The sequence below is a fragment of the Triticum aestivum genome, chromosome 1D (genome assembly GCF_018294505.1).
Source record: "Triticum aestivum cultivar Chinese Spring chromosome 1D, IWGSC CS RefSeq v2.1, whole genome shotgun sequence".
NCBI lineage: Eukaryota > Viridiplantae > Streptophyta > Magnoliopsida > Poales > Poaceae > Triticum > Triticum aestivum.
The window spans coordinates 1297217-1312342 of record NC_057796.1 but is presented as its reverse complement, the minus strand read 5'-3'; the positions used below and the strand labels follow the sequence as shown (position 1 = coordinate 1312342).

At 44.4% G+C, this 15126-nt stretch overlaps 1 pseudogene; it reads right to left on the bottom strand.

The window, feature by feature from the left end:
- Window positions 1-6979: 6979 nt before the first annotated feature.
- Window positions 6980-15122, bottom strand: LOC123183451 (F-box/kelch-repeat protein At1g23390-like; annotated as a pseudogene).
- Window positions 15123-15126: the final 4 nt, after the last annotated feature.

Below are 15126 nucleotides of genomic sequence, written 5' to 3'. Positions count from 1 at the left end.
TAATGTAAATAAAATGTACCTAAGTTGATACACTATATCTGCTAGCGCTTCATTTTCCCACTTCTGTACCCATTGAATGTTGCGTTCCCTCCAATCGTAAAGACTCCAACCATGGCCCATATTGGTTAGCCTGCAAATTATGTAACAAAGTGTGAGTTTAGTAAATTAAAAATGACACTAACTATTTAGGGAGGTCACATCTTACTTATGGGTTTCCTCGTCCGTACATCTTGGAAAAGGTGGTGGAATCTCCTGATACAGACCGAACTGTCTCATGACACGCTCTGGGTTGTAAGGCTCAACACACCACAGGAACAATAAGTAGTAGCGAGTCAGCCAGAATGCACTATCGGTCAACATGCCTGTTGTGATGGGTCGTATATCAAAGACCATCTGTACATGCTCCTGAGTCCATGGGTTCCATGTGACTACAGACTCATCAAGTGCCTCAAACTGCTGGTGGTATATAGGGTAACAATTTTTCGCAATACTTGGAGACCATGTTTCCGTGCCTTTGTCCACCTGCTGGCCATAGTTACACAGCTGCCCTCGCTATAGTCGTATGGGTGTATGGGATTTATTATACGAGGTCGTCCTACAGGGAAGTATTCCCAGGACCACAACTGTAGAAACTCGTAGGGGACACAAAGTAACGGAGCTTTTTTTGCGAATGAAGTTTTTTGTGTGGCATCACACAAGCCTCTATATGTATGAGATAGAATGGCAGAACCGAAGCTGTATTTTGGCTGCTCAGGTAAAGGTTCATCTACCATCGTCTCCACAATGTAGATGAGACCAGGGAGAAGTACGTCCCCGTGTGAATTTGGAAACATAACCCCGAGGAGCCACAACAAATACGCAAACAGATGTCTTTTCCTCGTCTCAGAATCAGTGAAGCTAGAATAATTAAGAAAGTTATCATGAAGCTAGGGGAGTGGGATGCCACGAGGGCCACCAGTACGTTGTGATTCTGGCATTGTCATCCCAAGACTGTCTGATATATTTTGTGCCCAAGTTTTAGACACTCGTCGAGAGACTAACGACTCATCTCTAATTGGTAGAGCTAGGATCATAGAAACATCTTTCAGTGTAGGTGCAAGCTCCCCAAAAGGAAAGTGAAAGGTGTGGGTTTCAGGTCTCCACCGGTCAACGAGGGATGTCAAAAGGGATGGGTCCGAACGTAACTGGGATGGGTCTTCGCTTGAAGTGAGCCTAGCAAAAGCATGTAGTCCATAAGCGTCAAGGTGAGGAATGAAATAATTGTGTATTGGCCAAGTTTTCTTTACGGTTCGAAGTCTGAAAATCCGATAATCATGTTCTTTATTTGGGTTCAAAAATAGGTGGCATAGGTGGCCGGCGTCATGGGGCCCCTCCAAAAGCCGCGGCACTTCAGCCATAACCTGCACACAAACATACAAAAAAAACACAAAGAGATTCAATAATACAAAGAGATTCAATTTAAAATAAATATAAATACAATAACACAATAATACAAAGAGATTCAATTTAAAATAAATTCAAATACAATAACACAAAGAGATTCAATAATACAAACATATTCAATTTAAATTAATAAAAGTATAATACAAATATAAGTAGACATAGCGAGTACAGATAAATGAACATCATGCGGTGTTGTTCGCTCGATACGGGCATTCCCTACGTGAATGTCCAGGACACCTACAAACGCGGCATCGCCTTGGTTCTCCCATCTGGCTATGGTCCATGTGATTGCGATGACGCCTAGACTGACGTCGTCCCTTGGCGGTTCTCATCAAGTCGGCGTTCGGAACCCATTTCGGCCCATCTCGCCACATCATTTTGTAGTTCATATCAATGCCCCAGGCCCAGAACTCACCGTTCCAAGTGTTGTACAGATTGTACATGTTGAAGTACGGTGATATGTATGGCTCAACACTGATTTTTTGATCTGCAGCCGCCCAGAGCACATGACTACAAGGGTAGCCCTCAAGCTTGGGCTTGTTACACGTGCACTCACAGGACGTTGGGCCGAGGGTGACAGCTTGCTTTTTTGATCCTCTGTGGTGACCCTTAACGTACTTGGCTCACACATTGACCTCCCACTTATTCCTAAGTGCATCCACTTTCCTGCAGCCATGGCTTTGGGACTTCTTTGCTTTCTCGTCCAGATGTCTTTGCATCTTCTCGGACCATGGCTTGTTCAATTCAACTTGTGCTTTAGCCACGGTAACCCTGTCTGCAAAGTATAACCGGGTCCGGTTCCAAGTTTCTTCAATTAGGGCTGTGATAGGCAAGGCTCTCACCCCTTTAAGAACACCATTGTACACCTCTGACATGTTCCTGGTCATTATTCCATACCGAGCCCCGGTGTCGTGAGCCTGCACCCACTTGTACAAATCAGGGCAATTCTCGCCGATCCACTGGCTCAAATTTATGGCCGTCCTACGACCCCTCCGGTCTTCTCTCTGTGGCAAGGCCGCGCGCTCGATCTCATTTTGGCTTCAGTTTTCTGCATGCACATCCTCTTGAATAACTTGAACCAATCCTTATTCTTGAATTTGGAGTAAAAGTTTGCTGCCAATGCCGCATGTACCACCTTCCCTCTAGATCCGGCCACCCCCACTCTTCTGACGACTCCTTAATTATGTTGAGAGCACTTAATAATCCTGTGTTGCGATCAGAGATGATGCAAACACCTAAACGCTCTTTCACGACACCCATCTTCACGCTGCTCAGGAACCACAACCAGCTATCTTTGTTCTCGCTCTCGACCAGTGCGTCTGCAATAGGAAGAAGCTGATTATTTGCATCTGCTGCAATCGCCACCAATAGTGTGCCCTTGTACTTTCCAGTGAGAAAGGTACCATCAACTGATAATACTGGGCGACAGTGCCTGAAGGCTTGTATAGTCTTGGCGAATGCCCAGAATAAGCGGTCTAGGATTAGCTCACCCAGGTTCTTTGGGTTCTGACGTTCTCTCCGCCAAACTTGAGTCCCCCTATTAGCACTTGCTATCTGATGAAGCATTCTGGGGGCATAAGAATAGGCCTCCTCATAGGTTCCATACAAGTTCTTGAATATATTTTCCTTCGCACGCCTAGCCTTGCTGTAGCTGACAGGGAAGCCAATCTGATCTTCTGCATCTTTTTGCAAAGCCCTAACACTAATGTTGAGACTTCCCTGCACAATCGTTTCCATCACCTGTGCCACATATCTTGCCGTCACGTTGCAGTGATTTGAAAGAGTCCCAGTTTGCTCACAGCTATGTTGCACTATTATTGTGATATGCCATGACTGACATACCCCAGGCTTCAGTCTAGCGAGAACTCTTCCGCGGCAACCTTTCGCGGTGTGGATGCATATGACCTTCAACTCTTTTTTATCAGACTGCTTCACTTTTTGCTGGCGGTGGAGGGCGATTGCATACCTATTAATTGCTTGGTAAGCAGACTTCTTGTCTGGGAAAACCTGCCCAACCTCTAGGCTCCCCGCTTCTAGGCCAGAAACAGAGTGAAATTCATTTTGATGCTCATATCCTGTAAAAACCCAGGTTGCAGTGACGCCGCGACCGCCCTCTGGGGAGGAACATCTTCTTCTTCGCTTGACTCGGAAGACGCGGAAGAGTGATCGTCATCATCGAGCGCCTCCGGCAATCCCTCCACGTGTTCACTCATGTCAACGGCCGTAGACCAATATCCTGTGTCATACACAGGCTGGTCGCCCGTCGGTTCCGATGGGCCGATGCTAGGGGCTGATGTGATGGACAACTCGACCTCACCGCCCCTGCTACTGCATCCGGCAACATCAGTGACTGAAATGAACTCCACATACACCATCGGCTGACCAAACACTGGGTTATTGGGATTGCTTGCAAACCTCATGTACGACCCCCACGACTGATCACCTGTGACAGGCCGCAAACCCCAACGGGCAGCTGTCCCATCATTTGCTCCGTCAGCGACGAAGGCCTCCATTGTCATTTTTTCCCCTGCATCCCTGGGCCAAACACCGCTCGGATGCACCTTCTGACAGGTGCGTAACCCACGTTCACCATGTCTCTAACTACAACTATAGTCGACTCGCACAAGGACACATCTACCTCGAAAGGACCGTCCCGTAAGACGTTCCCATAGTACACTACTAAATTTTCCATAGTACCTAACCAAAATACATGTTTACATTTCAAACAATTAGTAACTGAACATTTAATAGTAGTACGATGACAACATTTACATATCAGACGACTAAAATAATAATCGTATTTTCGTTACAAATATTCGTTTTGTTTTTAGAATCATTTGCTTAGACTTTCCAGGGTTGTTTGGTTAATGGGTATTTAGAGATCTATTTTTTTCTCTAACTCGTCTACGAGCGTCACAAACTAAAACTCTGTTTGCTTTTCTCCAACTACCCCAAAAATATCCTGAACTGATTCTCGTAACATGCAAAAACTGAGCTTTTGGAAAAACGACTATTAGTAAAAACTAATTTTCTTACAACAGATTATGACAAAACCGATGGTAATTACTCGTTATGACAAACAACCACTAAACATAATAGTATGATAATAACATTTTAATATCATATGAGTAAAACATTTAATTTCTTCCGGCTTTATATAATTTTTTCATATCATACGATAGCAATCATTTATTTACAAATAATAATAATTGCAGCGGCATGCACATTATTCACAACAGTACATCAATATAAAAAATATTAACAAAATTACGGCGTCATTTTATACCTTAGCTCCAATATGGATGTGCTTGCGAATGCAATTAAGCGTCCAAATAGTTCGAATAAATATCCGTCACCAGTAATATATGAACGGAGTCGACCTATTATCACATGAACATCAATATTACACACGGATTTTTCTTTCTGCTATCAAAAGTATGAAAATAGCACTTGCATGTATGTGGTCATCACCTCACAAGGGACAACGAAGATGGATACACAATTTCTTCAATCACGTCATCTCCTCCTTGTTTGCTACTAAGATGAATTATTTTACCTAATTACATACATCATTAAGTACATTAGTACCTGATCTTAACATATAAAATTTAGATTATTGCGACAAACAAAGTAGACCTACGGTTTTCTAACTATAGACTTATTAATAAACATACCACATGAAATAACGTACCACATGCAATGAACAATTACAGCACAAGTTTTTCTTAATTACCGTATTAAGATTTCTCGCATGTTAATACTAATGGACGCACCTAACATTGATACAACATCTTCAACCTACTCTTCTAAAAAATATATTATAAATGGTACATCTGTTGTCTGAAATTATTTCTAACCTCTAAGCACTAACATTGCATAGCTAATGACGAGCTAAAAGACTAACTAATTACCATCCTGCATGCACAAAAAAATCAATTTATTGCAAAGCTCATACCTTGATCTTCAACTTCGTAGTTCACTTCGCAAGGCAAATCGTACTCCTGAAGCTCTAAATGACTCCAAAAAGTGATAAAATAATGCCTAACAAAACAAAGAACACGTAGTTATGAACTAAACAAAAAGAGTAAAAACATCATGCATGCGAACGAAACCAACAAAAATGGATAGATCTTACCTTCGTCTATCTTTTCTTCCACTTCAGCATATTCAAAATCCAACTCTAAATCGCCCTAAATCACGAGTGAAAGTGCTTAGTGAGTACTTTCTCTCCATTCTTACGACTTAGAGAGCAGAAGAGGAGGCCAGAGACAGTGTGCTTGTGCACGGAGCTGAAGCATAGTATATAAAAAGAAGAGGATATCTGTAGTGTCGGCACAACAGGATAAACTCACCTACCGCAGCCTCGGATTCCCGCGGCGAGTGAGTGTATTTCTACAGTGCCATCGCGTCCTTTGAAGCAAAAGCCAGCGCTGGATGAGTGATTCCCGCAATGCCGTCGCGTCCGCTCAAGCAAAAGGCAGTTGAGTCCCTAGGCAGCACCGCGGCGGAATCAGTGCGGTTGCATACAAAGCAGTCGCAAAAGCCAGCTCACGGGCAGCAGAATCATCGCGAGTAAAGAAAACCAACCAGCACAAGCCGTCAAATATGCACAGATTCCCGCCCGTGAAAATCAGCGCCGTCTGCGACGTTGTCGCGCGTGCAGCAACAGAGGGATGCCGCCTGCTGCGATGGTGGCCTGGCCCATAGGTTGGGCCCGCGAGCAGCACGGCCTGTCGGCCAGCCAGCGCGCCAGGAGAGGCCGCCTCCGGCAGTGGCGGCGAGGCCCACCGGCGGGGCCCGCGGCCTGCACGGCCTGTCGGCCAGCCAGCGACCACGCCCAGGAGAGGCCGCCTCCGCCCGTGGCGGCAGGGCCCACCTGGCCCGCCCCGTTCCGTCGCTGCGCGGTGAGTAGTTGGGATTCCCGTTCGGCTGGGTGGCCGCCTCCTGCGGTGGCGGCAGGGCCCGCCGCCTCCTGGCGTGGCGGCAGGAGCCACGTGTCGCCTGCCGCACCTGCCGCCACGACCCAAGAGGTCTTTTTTGTCAAATTTATCCACAGGTAGTCCTTTTTGACAATTCCGTTGGCTAGGGGTCCTTTTGAACAAAAAAATCCTGGCGACGAGGTCGCCTTTTCTTTCTTCGAGGGGATGAAAGAAAAGTGATCTGGAACGCGTCCTTTTCTTTCTTCCAAAAAAAAAGGTGACTGATTGACATGACGTTAACTACTGAAACTGGAAGCACCGCAGTAAATACATGCATGCATGAGTGGCTGATACATGCAAGGTACATAACGTGCATGGTAGAATCTCTTTTCTCCTACACATACAAGTTTTTTTACAGGATGGCAGTTTTTGATTGGGTTTAAGGGGAGGAATATGCGGGCCAACCCCATAAAAATCAGGGGTGGTTATTATTTTTGAAAAGGGTCCGTAAGAGCCGTAGCATTTTGGATCAAAACAGATAAAAAGCCAACAAACCATCTCTCCATTTGCGCGTTGGGGTTGCTCTGATTGATGTAGTGTGCCTCCGTACTTGTCGGTCAGTTGTCCACCGGTGGCAGTCGCCGTGGCCGCTCGTCCAACCCCACCGGAGAGCACCCAAGGATGGCGCGGTCCAGTGACTCGGCCTGAACTGACGGTGCGCGCGGTAACCACTCCCACCGCTCCACGACGGTCCCCGCCTGCCTCTCAGTCAGATCGTAGAGCACGGCCCCATTGGCCGGCTCGGCCGCATTGTACACGTACCCTCCTGTTGCCGTGCCGCAAATCCCGATCGATGGGGACATCCACTCGTCTTCATCGTCTTCGCCGTGGGAGCAGAGCCGATCGGACAGTTCGGTCGGCATTGCGTCATGCGCCCCGCCGGGGGACAGATCCAGAGCGTCGCCATCCACCTCCCATGCTTGGACAACGACTCTGTTTGCTTCCTCGCCGTCGCGCTTCGCTCCGAGCAGCATCAGCCGCTCAGCGCCGGCACGACCAGGCGCGACGCCCCACGTGTAAACGCTGGCGTCTGGTCTCAGGCGACGGGTGGGACCCCACCGCCGCTTCAATGGATCGAACCAGCTCGTCCACCCGGTGGTTCTGTCCGTGAGGTACACTCTCTGATCCGTCACGGCCGCTGAGAGCCAGGTAGCTGCGGCGTATTCCCGGAGCATCGACGGCAGCGGATCACAGGTGGTCCAGTTTCCGCTTTCATGAACCTCCGCTGCGGCCGCGGCCTCTCCATCGGCAAGCGCAAGGGGACACCTGCCGCCAAGGGCGACCATGCGGTCGCCCACCGCTGCCAACACCGGGTCGACACGCCACACGCTTGGAGCCTTGAGGGAGACGCACGCGGAAGTTCCAAGGAATGATGAGGAAAGCGCGCAGACACGGTCCCCCCGCGCGCTCCGCACGAGGCGTAGGTTCTGTTAGGAATCTAATAGTATTAGTATTTGGCTAATTAGGCGATTATCAGATTTCTTAGAATATTCTAACCGGTGATTAGAATCCTGGCGTTGTCCAGACGCAGTAGATAGCGAACCATCGTCATGTCTTTCCAAACCAGCGTCGTGTCTTTCCAAAACGACGCGAACCTGGTAACCGGCATGTAAACACGACGGCTCAGGACATATAAGTACCTGCAGTCGCTATCAATGAAATCAATCCTTTCACTTCAATCTTTCTTGTTTCTCTTCACGTCATCCAGAGAATAGGCTACAGGAGAGAAAGAAAGGTGAGAAGAGATGGATTCTTTGCCGGGGCTTCCGTTTTCCTCACCGGACTTTTGGTTCGGCTGCTGCTCGCCGTCAGAACTTCGGCCACCGCCGTCAGCGTCGCCTGAACCGGAATGGCGGCCTCCGCCGCCGCAATGCACCATACCGTGCTCCTCTTCGTCGCTACGGTTCTGGTGGTGGCCTCCTTCGCCGCCACGCCCATCGCCAGCGCCTTCACTGTGGACACCGCCGGGTGCACCGCAGCAACTCCCTTGGAGCGCCAGGACCGAGTACCAGGGCGGATGCGCCCAGGGAAGACGTCCTGGTCATGCCCCAAGAGGCTGCTGCTGCACCAAACGCCGTCGATGAACAGGTTGCTGCAGGGGTCGGAATCGAGTACGAGGATGAGGCCTCTGCCTCCAACATCACCACGGATGCCACGGAACTGCCGCCTCCTCCACCGGTGTACGCGTCCATGGAGTGGATGCTTGCCGGACCAAGCGCCGGATGGCTTGTCGATGACCCAGATCGCTACTTCTCCGACGAGGAACTCGCAGCGCCGCCTCCGCCGCTGATGTACTCTTGCCCAGGCTACGGGTACGGATCGGGCCTCCCGTCCCCCACGCCATCTGACGAGGACCCGGAGCACTTCAAGCCGCCGGGCTACGACCCACTGCCGGAGTTCTCCTCGCCGCCTGCTGCAGTCCCTCTGGACGCGCCCAAGCCCCGACTCGTCATCAACCTCCTGCCGAAGGTGAAGACGGAGGAGATCGAGGCCGCTGCGCCGACGCTCGCTCTCCCAGCGCGCCGCGACCTCAACCTCCCGGCGCTGGAAGTTGAGGAGGAGGAGCACCAGGTAGCAGCGCGGCCGTCCGCACTCCCGACGCCCTCGCCGGAAGCCCGTGTGCTCCTCCGCCGCTTTGCATCAGCCATGGCTGTCCGCCCCGCTGGAACCCGCGCCTGTCACCCGTGATGTGTAGTACTAATATAATCATATTTGTATTAGACATACTAATTAGACGTACTCCCAGTTTGTATTTCCTAGCTGAAGATCTATATGGTTTTGTAAATCTATATCGTAGCCCTTACATCCATTTATATCTGTAATATGACATGTTTATTAATATTTGTTTTAGTATATTATAACATGTTATTTGGTACAACAATTGTATTTTGCATTTAATTTTTTTTTCATGCAATGTTCTCTCGTTAATATGAGATAAAAAGGCCGAATAAAATATATGATTATCTTGAATTATATTTGTGCAATCACACAGTAATGGCACTTCTACTGTATATTACAGTTTGCCTATTACTCAGAGGCATTTATTTTTTATGCCTCCATAGTGCTCTTCCAAATATATCAAAATTCGATGATATACACATATATGGCTTACAAATTATAAGTGTTCCTCTAGAACATATTTGTTGTTTACCAAAATAAATTTTACTATCAAGTAAAATTAATCAAATGCATGATCATACATGCAGGAAATATGGCTGACATCAATAAGAAAGAATTCCAAGAACTACAAATAGATGGAAGTAACTATCTATCATGGGCCATGGATATGAAAATATTCTTAAATGGACGTAGTCTCGGTCCTTGCATTGTCGCACCCCTCGAAAATGCTCCAGAAATACCTCAAGTAGTAAAGTATGCAGCATTGCACTACATAAGGCACCATCTCCATCTTGATTTAAAAACTGAATATTTGATGGAGGAGGATCCCTTAGCTTTATGGGACTCCCTCAAGGAGAGATATGACGAACAAAGAGCAGTAATGTTGCCGGAAGCCCAAAGAGAATGGTCTCTTATAAGGTTTCAGGACTTTAAGTCCGTTGCTGCATATAATTCTGCTGTGCATAAAATTAACTCCAAACTAAGATTTTGCAATCAACAAGTTTCGGATGCAGACTTAATAGAGAAAACTTTATGCACTTTCCATCCCTCGATGAGGATATTGCAACAGCAGTATCGTCAACAGAAATACACAAAGTATTCTGAGCTCATATACACATTACTTCAGGCCGAGAAGCATGATGAACTTCTCATGAAGAATCACAATCCTCGCCCAACGGGTGCCATGCCTATCCCTGAAGCACATGCTAATGCTCATTCTACTAGTAAATTTGGAAACCGTAAAAGGAACTTCCAAAAATTCAAGGGAAAATGGAAAAAGAATAATGGTCAAAAGACCAACGGTCAAACTAAGGGGAAAGGTCATTTCAAGAAAAATGATCAAAATGACAACTCTCAAACTTGTCAAAGGTGTGGATGCATGAATCATCATACTAATCAATGCCGAATTCCCAAGCACCTTGTGGATCTATACATGAAGTATGGAGGAAAAGGCAAACAAGTTCATGGAAATAAAGCTGAAGCTCACTTCAACGCCATTCAAGATAACCCTCAAGCTGGTCCTTCTCAAAGCGATATTCAAGTATACAAGCCAAAGGACAATCTCATCCTCGATGAAGACATGCTTGTGGATTACACCCGAGATGTTTTTGGAGACCTCAGTTAATCTCCATAAACAAATTGATGTCGCTTAGCTATTTAAATACTACAAGACGTTATATATTATATAACAATAAGTAGAATAAAGTCTTTCAGACTATGTATATTGCATTATGTGAATCAGACATAATATTGTAATGAATTTATATTTGAGATTGTAATATAAATATTATGTATGTAATTTAATGAATATATGAATAAAAATAAATTTATTCTAAAATATTCTTTTTCTATCTATAGAATTTTAACGGGAACAATCCGATGGAAGAAGAGTTATGTTTACTGGATAGTGCTACCACTAACACAATTCTAAGGGAAGCAAAATATTTCCAAACTCTTACTAAGAGAAAGGAAAATGTTATGACCATAACAAGAAGTAACAAAGCAATTATTGGTTCAGGAAGAGCCACATTCACACTCCCTATGGGTACTACTATCGTAATTCAGAATGCACTCTTGTATCCTGAATCTACACGTACCCTTATAAGTTTCAAAGATATCCGATCTAACAATTTCCATCTAAAAACAACAGAGGTGGATAACAAAGAATATTTTCTTTTAACAAAAAGCAACGGATATGAAGAACAAACTCTTGAAAAATTCCCTTCATTTTCATCTGGATTATACTTTACATGCATAAAACCCGTACCTTATGTTGCGTACAAAATAATTTTTCAAAATCTTGATAAATTCAAGACCTGGCATGATCGCCTTGGTCATCCTGGAATAGGTATGATGAGAAAAATTATAAGTAACTCTGTTGGTCATAATTTACCAATTAAAAGATTTCCCAAATCATCAGATTTTGTATGCACCGCCTGTGCTACCGGGAAATTAATTATTAAGCCATCTTATCTTAAAGTTAAAAATGAGTCGCTTAATTTTCTTGAAAGAATTCAAGGAGATATATGTGGTCCAATACAACCTCTATCTGGACCATTTAGGTACTTCATGGTGCTCATCGATGCATCTACTAGATGGTCACATGTGTGTCTATTATCCACACGTAACCATGCCTTTGCCAAATTAATTGCTCAAATTATCAAATTGAGAGCAAATCATCCTGAACACAGGATAAAAACAATAAGAATGGACAATGCTGCTGAATTTAGTTCCCGCGCATTTAATGATTATTGTATGGCTTTAGGAATCCATCTTGAACATTCAGTACCCTATGTACACACTCAAAATGGAATGGCTGAATCTTTAATTAAAAGAGTAAAATTAATTGCTAGACCACTATTACAGAATTGCAATTTACCAACCTCTTGTTGGGACATGCGGTTTTACACGCCGCAGATCTGATACAAGTCAGACCAACTGCATATCATGAAACCTCCCCATTTCAAATAGTACGTGGCAATCAGCCAAGTATTTCCCATCTGCGAAAATTCGGTTGCGCTGTATACGTATCGATATCACCACCGCAGCGTACCTCTATGGGACCCCATAGAAAATTAGGAATCTATGTGGGATATAATTCTCCGTCAATTATAAAATATTTAGAACCGCTAACAGGGGACCTGTTCACAGCCCGGTACGCTGACTCAATTTTTGATGAGGACCATTTCCCGGCATTAGGGGGAGAAACAAACCACAAAGAATGCCAGGAAATAGATTGGAATGCAACAGGCATTCAGTCCTTAGATCCACGTACTAAAAAATCTGAATCTGAAGTTCAGAAAATTATAGATTTGCAACACTTTGCAAATAACCTGCCACACGCATTTACTGATCACAAAGGTGTCACTAAATCTTATATCCCCGCAGTTAATGCACCAGAACGAGTAGAGGTACCAAATAAAACTACTCAACTCCCAATTACAAATAAAAGGGGGAGAAATCTGGTCACGGCGGAAAAGGCTTCTCTAAAGCCTCCGCGGAAACAAAGAAAATCAAAATCTATGACAGTAAATGCAAATCAACCTCAAGTTGATGTTCAACATCAAGAACCCAACATAAATGTGCACACAAATTATAATGTTGGGGTATCGAAACAATCAGACTCCGTTGTTATGGGAAATCATATGGAGCCTGAAGAAATTAATGAAATATCCATAAATTATATTGATTCAGGAGAAACATACAATAGAAGCACTACAGTTGTCGACACAGATTTCGCCTCGAAAATTGCTGAAACCCTTCAACTGGATCCAGAGCCAAAATCTATGAAAGAGTGCCTCAAGCGCTCGGATTGGCCTAAATGGAAGGAAGCAATTGAGGCAGAATTACACTCGCTTAATAAAAGAGAGGTATTTAGTAAAATAATACCTACTCCTCATAAAGTTTTTCCTGTGGGAGCAAAATGGGTTTTTGTTCGAAAAAGGAATGAAAAAAATGAGGTGGTGAGATATAAAGCGAGACTAGTAGCTCAAGGATTTACACAGAGACCCGGTATCGACTACGACGATGCATATTCTCCTGTAATGAATGGAATTACATTTCGATACTTAATATCTTTGGCAGTACAAATGAAACTACCAATGCAGTTAATGGATGTAGTGACCGCTTTTCTGTATGGGTCACTCGATGCGGAAATTTATATGAAAGTTCCTGATGGACTTAAAATTCCGAATCCAAATATAAATCGCAACATGTATTGTGTAAAACTACAAAAGTCACTCTATGGCTTGAAGCAGTCGGGTAAAATGTGGTATAACCGACTCAGTGAGTTCCTTATCAGTAAAGGGTACTCTAATAACAATGATTGCCCATGCGTATTTATAAATAAATCCTCAAAGGGATTTTGCATCATCTCAGTATATGTTGATGATCTCAACATAATTGGTAACGCATCAGATATAACTGTAGCACGCAATCATTTAATGACGGAGTTTGAGATGAAAGATTTGGGAAGAACCAAATTCTGCTTAGGTATACAACTTGAGCTTTTTCCCTCAGGAATACTCGTTTATCAACCCGCTTACATTCAGAAAATTTTGGAAAAATTCAACATGGATAAATCATATCCATCCAAAACACCTATGGTCGTCAGATCCCTTGATATGAACAAGGATCCTTTTAGGACAAGGGATGATAACGAGGAGGTATTGGGACCTGAGTTTCCATACCTCAGTGCCATAGGAGCACTAATGTACCTTGCAAATTGTACTAGACCAGACATTGCCTTTGCAGTAAATTTACTGGCTCGACATAGTGCAGCTCCAACAAAACGCCATTGGACAGGAGTAAAGAATATCTTCAGATATTTACAAGGTACTAAAGATCTTGGTTTATTCTATCGGAAAAATCAAGACATGACCCTGATTGGTTATTGTGACGCTGGATATCTTTCTGATCCCCATAATGCCAGGTCACAAACAGGGTTTGTATTTTTATATGATGGAACCGCTATTTCATGGAATTCAACAAAACAGACTTTAGTAGCTACCTCCACTAATCACTCTGAAATAATTGCATTATTCGAAGCCTCACGAGAATGTGTATGGCTCCGCAGAGTAATAAATCATATTCAGACATCATGTGGTATTGGTTCATTACAATCACCAACCATTATCTATGAAGATAATGCTGCATGTGTTGCTCAAATGCATATGGGATATATTAAAAGTAATATCACAAAACATATCTCTCCAAAACTATTTTTTCCTCATGAATTACAGAAAGATGGAGAGATTGATATTTTGCAAATAAAATCTTGTGACAATCTTGCGGATTTGTTCACTAAGTCTTTACCAGGAGCAGCATTTCAAAAATACATTCATGGCATTGGTATGAGACGACTACGAAATTTGCAATGTTCAGGGGGAGAAATTTCCTAGAACTAAACTTATGAGCTTTCCAACGGATTTCTCATGTGGTTTTAATAAGTGATTAAATATACTAACGACATATCAAATTTCTATAGTTTCTATTATATTTCCTACAGGGACATAAATAGTACGAGATTAAAGATTCTCAAAGTTACAAGATCAAGGACTATCAAGAAGACGCAAGGCTTTTGATACTCAAGATATATGTAGATCCTCAAGACACTGAAGATTAAAACAGCGTTGTCCAAGGGGGAGTGTTAGGAATCTAATAGTATTAGTATTTGGCTAATTAGGCGATTATCAGATTCCTTAGAATATTCTAACCGGTGGTTAGAATCCTGGCGTTGTCCAGGCGCAGTAGATAGCGAACCATCGTCATGTCTTTCCAAACCAGCGTCGTGTCTTTCCGAAACGACGCGAACCTTGTAACCGGCAGGTAAACACGACGGCTCAGGACATATAAGTACCTGCAGTCACTATCAATGAAATCAATCCTTTCACTTCAATCTTTCTTGTTTCTCTTCAGGTTCAACGGCAAGGCGTGGCGCGGGGCTTGCACATGCACCGTCAGCCAAACGCCTCAGTGCGGAGCATACGCTAAGGTCCGGCGACGGCAGCCGTGGAGGTGGACCACAAGCCACGGCGGTAAAAAAAATCCTCCCACTCGCGCCCACAAAGCCTCACTTTTCATCGGA